The 11513-nt window shown below is 39.4% G+C and overlaps 1 long non-coding RNA gene across 1 annotated transcript; it reads left to right on the forward strand.

Moving 5' to 3' along the window:
- The first annotated feature begins 259 nt into the window (after positions 1-259).
- On the forward strand, positions 260-4352 carry LOC132631022 (uncharacterized). The gene is made up of 2 exons (XR_009578805.1): positions 260-434; positions 767-4352. It is a non-coding gene; the product is annotated as an uncharacterized LOC132631022 (long non-coding RNA).
- The last annotated feature ends 7161 nt before the right edge of the window (positions 4353-11513 follow it).

Raw genomic sequence — 11513 nt, forward strand, 5'->3', positions numbered from 1 at the left:
ATTAATTGATTAGAGTAAAAAGGGGTTTAGAAATTAATTTATCTACCTAAAATATTGGGACAAATCCTATTCCTATTCTACAAAATCTAAGCCCAAAAACGTCCAGCCCAAATCCCCTTCCACCCGACTCAGCCCAAATCCCCTGCCGCCCCAGCCCAAATCCCCAACTGACCCAGCCCAATACCGACCCGACCCGGGCCCAAACTACAACCCAACTAAGTCCCTAATCAGTCCCTTTTTCTCCTTCAACCAACAGCCCTAAACCGAATAGCCCCCTCCTAACGTCATCGCCGCCACCCCACCTCCCATCACGTCACCTCACCACCACCACGCCCATATCCCACAAAATCCGCTACCTACACCCCTCTTCTCTTTTCTCACACTCCATCTCTGAAGCTTCCAGGAACCATGTGCAAATTCAGCAGATTTCATGGGTAAGTCCCATCACCCCTTTCACCATCTCATCTGTTGAAAACGTCCATTTTCCCCCCTCTTTAATTCGAAATTTAAAGGCAAAAGCCTCTGGAGGAACTTTTAGAAACCCCTCAGTATTTTTCTATAAATACAGACCCTTGTGGGCTATTTTGAATAGGTTTTTGAAGGGTATAAAATCCCCTTTACGTTGATAGGTTCAAGTGTTGGAAATTCCTCTTGAATAACCCAAAAACTCTCATCTGTTTTCTTAAAAAAAATCTCTCTTTTAATTTTAAGTTTGTTTTTTGTCGAATTCTTTGGTGGTTCTCGGCTAAACAAGCTCCTCAAGCAGATTCGGAGACTCGACGACGACATTAGCCTCCATTCGCTGTCACGGAAAAGGTAATCACGTTCGTCCTATCTTCGTCTTAAATTTTGTTAAAGTAGAAATGTAGTCGTCGAGCATTTCTCATCGTTTATTTGGTTTAGTTGGCTAGATTGTGTTGGCTCCTCGTTTGTTGTAAATTAGTGTAATGCGACTAATTTCGTCGAATATGTGTTCAACCCCATCGCTGCTCTTGAATAAGATTTTTTTTTAGACAGGATAAAATTAGTTTGGTTTAGGGATGAAGATTACTGCGTTTGCGCTGTTTTAGTATAGTTGTTCGTATGACTTAGCTCTAATTCAGATCAGATTCAGTTAATGCCAACATACTTATGAACTAGAAGCTTTAAGCAAGTTTTCACAAAAATGCCCATTTTAGCTTTGTTGTGGGAATTGGAGTAAGCTCATGGATTAGCAGTTCTCTCTATGGTCCTAAGTGTTGTTTGGTTAAATTAGTTAGATTCATCTAAGATAATATAAGGTGAATAATGATTTACGGTCCAGCAGTTATTAAGGTTTGATCATGGTTCCTGATTAAGTACAATTGTTTAAATACGATAAGTTTGATCCCTTGTTCTTGATAAGCCTAATCTGAGATGATAATAGGACCAGGCTTAGACCATAATCTCACCACTGTAACAAGATATTTTGGAACATTTAACTAGGATAAGCTCTTGATAATAGTCACTAATGATGAGAAATGCTTCCTTTAAAGTGTTTAAATTCGTATGTTGGTTTTAACAGTAAAATTACCTGGCATGTATGCCTTTGTGATTAGTTTCATTTCATTTGGAGTCCCTCCTTGTTTGTGTGCTGTGAACCATGACAAAGTTAAACACATATTCTTCCTTTCTTTTAGCATGATGAGATTCATTACATTTATTGCTAAAAGTCAATCCGTAGTTTTTTTTTTAACTAAATGCAATTGTTGACTTTAGCCCTTATTTGTTTCGTAAGTTTACAATTGAGGTGCTGATTAAATGCTTCAAAACCTGTGAGGTTCATCACAAATATGTGACTAGCTTGAGCGTATTTTAAGTAATTTATCTATTGTCTTGCATACATTAATATTCACTGAGTATCAGGTTTCTGTGTCCGGATGTTTGAATCAAGTTTGGCTCCATACTTAGAAGGGTCTAAGGACAGTCTAATACCTCCGATAGCAGCTCTACATCTAACTTATTTGATGGCCATGTTTAAGGGATTGATACTACTGGTTGAGGACTGTAGGTTTTCTTCTGATTCCTTGAAAAAAAAAACCTTTTTTTTTTAAATCAATTACTCTCTGTTGATTAGACCTCCAAGTATGACGGTGTTGTTGGGGTCTTTAGCTTGTTTGAATTCGGATAGCCTCTGGAAAAGAATGCCATTTTTTGTGAAGAAGCTCATGTTACTTGCTTGGAGTATACCTATGAGAAACATATATTAGAAGGGCTGTTGTATTGTTATGACCTTGCGTGAAAAAGTTCAGGTTAGTCGCTTGCCTGTGTGGTGCTTGAGTGATGAATTTGATGACGACTTGCTATACCAAATTTCTCTGTTTGATAGTATCAAATCTGGCTTAAGTACTTCCCATTCATGCTAGTTGTAAAAAATATGTCTTTAACTAGTGTTCTTCAAATAGGCAGATTCTCAGATTCTTTATCTTTGGAGTTATCACTTATATTTGTCTGACTTATGATTTTTCAATATTCATAGTTACATTATGAGCATGGTTTGTTGTATTCATTTACTCTTAGGTCTTGAGCTTGACTCATTTTGTCATCCTAACCACTTTTTCCACTTAGACTGAGTAGGATTGCCGTTTAATAGATAAAGAGGTTTTATTTGTTTTGGCTGCTGCTTTTGTTGGAAATTATTTCCGGATACTCATTCTTCTTCACCCTTCCTGTTCTTTGCATGACTTGGGGAGTTTCAAACCTCAAATGATATCGCATATCTGAGGAAGACATGCTGCTCGTTTGATTTTCTTATTGCTGAGTTTTACTTGAGGCTAAAAGTTGCCACATTTAGAGTCATTAGCTACTGCGTTTAGGGCACTGCTCTTGCTACCTTTTGAGCAAGCTAATGCTCAGTGTTGATTATTGAAATGAGCTACATTCTGAGGCAATTCGAGGAAAAGATATTGTTGTTATGTTTGTTGCAATTTTGTTATCATGTTGGCTGCCATGAGTTGCTGTATTCTTGACCATTTGCACCGCCTTTGGGATTTATTAACTGCGGCATTTTGGTGGTTCAGTGTTGCTGAGTTTCTGCTGCAATTTTGGGCCATTTGTTGCTTCATTTTTGGCCATTTACACCTCAGTTTGGGACTGATTTAGTGCCAGTATTTTTGTTGCATGTTGACTGTATTTTGGGGCTGAAAAATGCCATCTTTGAGTGATTTAGTTGCTGTGCAATGGCTGCACTAAAGGGCTGAGTTTTCGTTCTATTTTGAGGCTCATTCAGGGTTGAAACTGCTGCTATATTTAGCTAGTTGTTGTTGATATTTTGAACCAAGTTTTGGGCAGCTTTGAGGTCATAGGCTGTTGGTTATTAAAGACAAACAGTTGCTGCATTTTTTAGCTGAAACGCTGCTCTGTTCTTGGCTGTTTGCTGCTGTATTTTGAGACTTGTTGAGTTGCTGCATTGTTGAGCTTATCGTTGTTGGAATCTTGGACCAGCCTGTGGCTTCATGTTGGCGAAAAATAGCTGTTGCTATACTAAAGGACACAACTACTATATCTTTGAAATGTTATTTTGAGGGGTTGGCATCTACCTCTACCTCAATGCCCATTATGAGTTAATGTCTTGTATGCTATATGCTTGCTGTGGCATATTGTAGAATTGCTGCTGTTAAGTTTGAGGTCAAAAATTGTTGCCCTATGAGTGATTGAGTTGCTGCCCTGTTAAAATATATATATATATATATAATGAGCAGGTGCTTCATTCATTCGAACAGACTGCTACACTTGAAATATTCACTGATAAGAATATATACTACACTGGGGCCGATGAAAAAAAATTAATTTGAGGCCATGCCTTTGTCCGAAAAGGTTATCCCTCAGTTTAGGCGTTGATGACCTCATAGTAGTATCAAGAGGTAGGAACGAACATGCGTTTGGCGAGGCAACTAGAATGGCCACTAGTCTGCAGCCAAGACATGTTTCGGATTCCTTTGCCATATTCGGAACCGTAAGTCTGAGCCTCCGTAATCAAAGCTCTCAAAGTTTGATACGAGTCCGCGGGATATTATTTATGTTCCTAAACATCACCCTATGGGGTGGCGTATCATTTTTTCTAACATTTTCCTTTCATATTTTTGCGAGGTACAAATAACGCGAGGCAGTAGAACAAAGATGTACCAATAGTTGAAGCGAAGAAATTTGGAAGCACGGCCTGTTTGGCCGAAGAACTAGAAAAGGGGCAAATAGGGCTCAAGTCTTAAACCTTATTTATTTCTATCTAAATTTATGTATCCAAGTATTACATGTATATTTGGATCTATAACAAATTGCTAACTTATTTACTCTGGTTTTCCTTCTTAATCCAGTTGAAACCCGAAGCTTGCCAATTTGGTATTTCGCGATTAGTTAAAGTTGAGATTGATTTAATTTCGTATTATTACTAGTGTTGAGTTAATGGCAGGTCTAAACTATAACGAATCAATTCTCGAGCAAGAACAAATGGTTTCTCTATCATTGTGGCCCAAATAATTGGCCCAAAGGTATTCTCTCGTAAACAATAATTCCTTTAATCACATATATTACTCATATTACAAAATAGCCAAATTTGAAGCGTTATACACCATCTTTACATAGAATATAAGTATATCACATATATACATTATTTACTCATCCTCCCATTGTTATACTATTCTATACAAAAATACATCATAAGTACATGTGTACCACATGCATACTAAACTACTTTTAGAAATAAACATACACATATATCATCTTTTACATACATGCATATATACTCTCACTAATCATTTCTATACATGATTATAATAACTTTAAAATTGCTATTTGTATGAATCATCTTAGGAAATTAGTCCCTTTAGCAGTTCTTTAAAAGAGTAATAATAAATAAGAAATAGATAAACAATCCCCCTCTAGTTTTAATTAAACTAATTTTAAAGACTGTTCTCGGACAGGCTCTGAGGGATGCTTAATACCTTCCCCTCGGGGTAAATAAAACCCTTACCTAGAATCTCACAGGTTTCAAAGATAAAAAAATAGAGTTTACATTTTACAAATGGTTTCCTAATATTTCCTAAAATTAGGTGGCGACTCTGAAAATTTTCAAAAAAAAAACCAGAGGAAATATAGTCATAAGTTGTGAACTAGTTTTAACCTGTTAAAAATAGGGCGTGACAGAACGACGACTTCACTTGGGAAATACCCTAGGTTTTGACTTTAGTAGACTTAGTTTAAGAAGTAGATATTCGAGGGATGTTTGTTTATTTATTTTATCACCTGTTATTTATAAGTTGCTACATTGCTATATTTGAAAGGACGCAAGCCAAAGCCAAACTTGTGCTCCTTATTTGTTTGAGGAAACACTATTTGTTACTGCTTTCCTTATAATGTCATTGCACTTTCTATTGAGTCTTTGGCCGTACACTTACACACACTGTGGTTCACGCGAGGTGTTGTCTGACACACCTCCACCCCTTCTTTGAATTCTCTAGTTTCAGAGTCGGTACGGTAGTTTACTTCTTACCTTCTCGCAGACATTCAGTCTCACTCCGGAAATTCTTAGGAAAAAATCATATTCTAGAAAAAAAAAGCCATGTTACATACACCTTAGGCAGGACAATTCAAGATATTGTCACTGCAATTAGGAAACTGCCCCTGTGTCGAAAGGTTCGGGACCTAACGACATATCTTTTTGTGTGAAACAATGAAAATGATCCCCAAAAATTTGGACACTACGAATTTAGAACAAACATGTTGGCTTTCTTTAAAGTTTCATCAACGCCACAGATGTGGAGTGTCTTAAAGCTCTGCCTACGTTCGACATCCTGTTGAGTCAACATGCGTAGAGTATTTAGCAAGACTCCGCCTACATTTGACGCCCTTTTCTGGTCAACAGATGTGAAGTATTCTCAAAACTTCACCTACGTTTGACATCCCTTTTAATCGACGGATGTGGAGTATTCTCAAGGACTCTCCACCTACGTCGAACATCCTCTTTGAGTCAACGAACATGGAGAATTCCCAAAACTCCGTTTACATTTGACGCCTCTTTTTTCTAGTCATCAATGGACGAGGATTTATTAAAAGCTCCGCCTTCATTTGATGGCATCCTTTGTGGTGTCACTCTTTCGGCGACGTGGATTTAAGGTTTCTCCTCTCTCTTACATTCCTTATAAACCGCTATGCAACTCGCTTCTCTTATTCATTACCAAACGAACGCCCTCATGGGTATCTCTTGGTATTTTCATAAGAATCATTGAGACTTCTTCGGCTTTACCTCTTTTCAAGCCACACTCTTATTAATGAAGAGCTTACAGTTTGTTCTGAATCCGAATGTGTCAAATGGATCATTTACCATCAGTTTGTGTGCAACGTAAGCCTACCTCCAGCAAAAAAAAAGGGTCCTGCACAAATTTAGGACGCGTAAAATTGTGTAACTTGTTTGTTAGCTTAGCCTGCTTGCTGAGTGATCTATTTTGTTGCGTAACGTTTGCTGCCAAGTGTACTAACGTTGTTTTCCTTTTGTAGGAAGACAGATCTTTTAGTTTAAATTTTATAGTTACTTACATATCTTAGATATATTATGATTTAACTAATCATCATGTTGTGCTGGAGTATCCGTTAAGACTACTTACTCTCTTAGCCCACCACCCACCCATCACGGGTCGTCAGAATTCACTAGTTTTCTAACCCAGAAGCACATTTGCTCCACGACGGAATCCAAATCTTACATGCATCCCCCCAATCCCTTTGAGTCGTTCACATTCTTTCAAACGACACATGAATAGTCTATTCTAGCAGTGTTAATTCTTCTTCGAAAAAATCGATTTGAGTTGAACATCACGGACATGGACAATCAGATCCTAGTATTTAAACTGGTAGATGACAAATTCGCGTGCAGCTAATCGACAAGACAACAAGACAGGATCGACTGACTTCAGCCCAGAGTGACCCAAATAGAATGAGAAATCACTGATATCACAGAAATGGTGATCGACCCCGTAAGGCCATTTGATGCGGCCTCAAAGTTTCTTCCGTTACTCCTTTCAACATAGATATTCTAACCACTTTAGAGATTTCGATAGGATACAAAATCAATGTCCAAGACTTTCTTGGGTTAAATGCCACATTTAAAAAAATCAAGAAAAGACGAAAAAAAGGGCATGAAGGAAGACTCAAGTGATAAGATATGCCCTACGCAACGTGCTCCTATTAGAGAGAGAACGATGTTGGAACTACGTGCGACCTGATTTCCCTCGGCGGGATACGTAGGTAGCCTATATAAGGCTCGGTCCCCGTAGAATAGGAAGTCTTGCTCCCCCTCTTTTTCTAACGATGAGAAGACGATGCGAGTAAAATTATTAAAGAAAAAGTGTACTATGAAAGAGTAGGATGTTCGATCAAAGCATCTCGAAACACGCTAAGGAAGCATCAAGAATGCCTTCTCTAAAAGTCAGGGCAGATTCATGGAGGACGCTCCAAGAATCAGCTATAATCAGGATCTGGTACTAACCAAGGCTGAGATGTTCAACTCGAGTCAGCTCCCCATCCTTCTCTTTTGGCTACTAGCTTTTCTCACTCACCAAATTCATAGCATTCGCTATCTTCTTCGGTCTAAGCGAAATTTCCATACTAAAATTCATCTTAGGCATGCCCTTAAAAAAGATAATTAACAACAAAAATTGCATTTTTTTTCCTAGTAGCATTATTCCACTTTGAGGTTGACTTGTACCGAATGCCTAAATTCGTTGCGAATCTGCTTCAAGAACGAAGTAACAATGCCAAAGCATTTTCCCACAACCGACGATAGTTTGAAGACCAACATTTTTCCCACAACCGGCGATAGTTTGAAGACCTTGCAAACATGAGACAACAACTCCAAGGAAAAAATAGCGCGAAAAGGTCTGTGGCCTAACACGGAGAATCTATTCGATTGCCTAAATCCAAGCTACGCTTCTAATCCGATCGCGAATGTCTCTTCTACTAATCTATCTCACCTTACTCATGCTGATGATATGATGTTTGCAAATACTATCCGATACGGTACCTGGCCCTTGCGTATCGAAGCTCCACTTAATGTTATGTAGATAGATGCCAACAAGCTACTGGGATATCAATACATGAAGAAAGGCGTCCCTGTCCCGACTACCAGGGGCGAGGAAAGACAACCAAGCGTTGACAAATCTCCATAGGAGAAACATCGTCTCAAAGAATGATCGGAGCGAGCTCTCAAGATTTATCATACAATTAGTTGGCAACTTTTCCATTCTCCCCCCGCCAACCCTTTTGCTATCGTTTATCTGTACGTCTTTTACAATAGAACTACGCTGACCTGACTTCCCATGGTGGGATACATAGGCAATCCACATCGAGTCCGGTCTCTTGTAAGGGAAAATCCCAAAAACATTATCTTCATGTAACTAGTACTCCAATTCAACCTGATTTCCCCCGGGAAAATACGTAGGCAATCCCCACCGAATTCGGTCCCTTTATTAATCTTTTTTCTATTGTAATTGAACTACGTTACGACCTGATTCCATTTGGATACGTAGGCAGCCTGAGTCAGGCTCGGTCATATCACATTACATATCATTTTCTTTTCATTTGTTCCTCCGAACTACGTACAAACCTGATTCCTATTTGGGATACGTAGGCAACCTAAGAAGGTACCCTTAGGAAACCTTTTATTTGTAATGTAACTATAGATTAGGATCGTTCTCATCGTCAAAGACATCGCGACACTTGGCTTGAATACGAAGAAGCATCATTAGAGGAACAGACTATGCAAAGACACCGGTTGGATGTGAGCGTCAGAATGGAGAAACTCAATGTGTTTCGGAACATGTCATAATCTAAAAAATGATAGAGTTTTATCGCATTTATACGTAGTACATATACATGCATATCCGATTTCTAAAATACCATATTTTTTTCTTTCTTTTTTCATAGTGCATTTGCGCATTTTTCCACCTACCAAGTCTCCAGACAGAGATCTCCGCAACCAAAGAAGCTCAAGGGATTCAAATGACAAGGCTAGGGCCACGATCGACACAAATCAACACCTCCTCCCAAACTAAGAATTTTTCTTTGAGTACAGGATTGACAGGAATTAGGACAAGATGACATCGAAGCGAGCTTCCGGTGGAGGCGTCATAAGATCCATCACTACACCATGAGCCAAAATAACTTTCTTCTATTTTATTTTGTTATCTTGGCTTATTCATCTCTGAACGTTCCATTTAAATTTAAAGGTATCTCCAGAAGCAGGGTCAAGGTTGATTATTCGAGAGATAGGGGCCCCCGTAGCAGCCTTGTTCCTTAATAATAACTCCGCCAATCGGAGATCTACCTTCTAACAACGACTAAATCCGCTAATCGGAGATACGATCTAACTGCGACTAACTCCTCCGATCAGAGATACGATCTAACTGCGACTAACTCCTCCGATCAGAGATACTATCTAACTGTGTCAACTAACTTCGCTAATCGAAGATACCGTCTAACAACGTCAATTACTCCGCCAATCGGAGACTGCCGTCCAACTTCAGCAATAACTCCTCCAATTGGAGATCGCCGTCAATCACTCTGCCAATCGGAGCCCGCCGTCTAACTTTGTCAATAACTTTGCCAATCGGAGTTGCTCCGCCAGCCGAGAGCCTTTACATTACAATTGCTCCGCCAGCCGAGAGCCTTTACATTACAGTTGCTCCGCCAGCCGAGATCCTTTACATTACAGTTGCTCCACCAGCCGAGAGCCTTTACATTACAGTTGCTCCGCTAACCGAGAGCCTTTACATTACAGTTGCTCCGCCAGTCGAGAGCCCTTTATATTACAGTTGCTCCGCCAGCAGAGAGCCTTTTACATTAAGTTGCTCCGCCAATCGAGAGCCTTTTACATTACAGTTGCTCCGCCAGCCGAGAGCCTTTACATTACAGTTGCTCCGCCAGCCGAGAGCCTTTACATTACAGTTGCTCCGCTAACCGAGAGCCTTTACATTACAGTTGCTCCGCCAGTCGAGAGCCCTTTATATTACAGTTGCTCCGCCAACAGAGAGCCTTTTACATTAAGTTGCTCCGCCAGTCGAGAGACTTTTACATTACAGTTGCTCCGCCAGCCGAGAGCCTTTACATTACAGTTGCTCCGCCAGCCGGAAGCTTTACATTTCAGTCACTCTGCAAATCAGAGCTTTCAATTCTAGTTTGTCTACAATCCCTTCCTTTATCTCCTTATGTTATTATTACATTATAACTTTGAACTGCACAGGTATCTTTACATTTTTTGCAGATGAACACGATACAACGTGGAACTATCTCTGTCACAGCGAACTGAGGCGCCCCGCTTGATGAGGACATCAAACTCACAGGCTAGGGTCAATGAATCCGCTCTCCGTTTTAGCTCGCCAACCAGTTTCTCTTTCAATTTTTTAAGAAGTCACTTCTTTTGAAAATATACATTCTAAACATAGTCAAATTCTTCCGCATCCTAAGGTCGCCATAATGCGATACTGGGACAATTCTGAGGGTCAGTCCCCTACGACGAGCTGATATGATACTATGACAACACATAGATGCATTCGTGTAGAGTCTCGCTTATGAGTGTGTTGCGGCCGCCACATTTATAATCAAGAAGGTGCAAAGGTACATCCCGTCATTAAAAAGACCTTTTTCATCAGCAATCTTTCCGAAAATTTGACCGCATATTCTTAACAACATCTAGTGTCACCATAATTCGACACTGGGACAAAATTTTGAGGATCCCTCAAAATTTTCTATCTTCTCGTTTTCTTTTGACTGAATTAATTCCCGTCCTCTTCAATACGTAGGGGGCTCAGAGTCAAGCTAGTCATATTCCATTCTAGCCATTTTCTCTCATGCTAAAACCACTACCCTTTCCATCTCCGAAACCTCGTGTTGCCATAACTACAACACTGGGACAAATTTTTGAGGATCACTCAAAAATTTTCAACAACTCAATCTTCCAAATCTCCAACAAAACTATTATCCCCTGTCCATGACAAGAGAACCAGTGACCTCACTGTGGCAGAATTCTGAGGACCTCTCAAAATTTTACCGTCTCCTTATTCGAACTACATCGACCTGATTCTCTTATGACCCGAATTCATCAACTCACCTCTTCATTCCCCAAAGGATTACCCCTTTCGTAGCCATACTCTTTCCAAACCCAATTTGATGTACTCATCGGGACAAAATCGGGTTTACGTCAACGTCTTCATCCAAACACTATTTCATCATCCCTGGTCGAAGAGGGACAAGCTGTTGACACCCAATTTTAGCCCTACGTTTCGTTTAGTGAATTTCACTATGCTTCTCAGTCCTGAAAATTTCGCTGGAATGAGCTTGGAATATTTTCATTAATTATTGCGCTATTTGTTCGAGATATATTTCTCTAAAGTTAAGAATATTTTTATTTGTTTCTTAAAAATTACCAAACGATCATATTTGTAATTAAAAAAAAAGAAAAAAATATACTAAACATCTTTCTTTACAATTAAACCACTCAAAAATAGCGT

This window comes from Lycium barbarum, chromosome 3 (genome assembly GCF_019175385.1).
Source record: "Lycium barbarum isolate Lr01 chromosome 3, ASM1917538v2, whole genome shotgun sequence".
NCBI classification, from domain to species: domain Eukaryota; kingdom Viridiplantae; phylum Streptophyta; class Magnoliopsida; order Solanales; family Solanaceae; genus Lycium; species Lycium barbarum.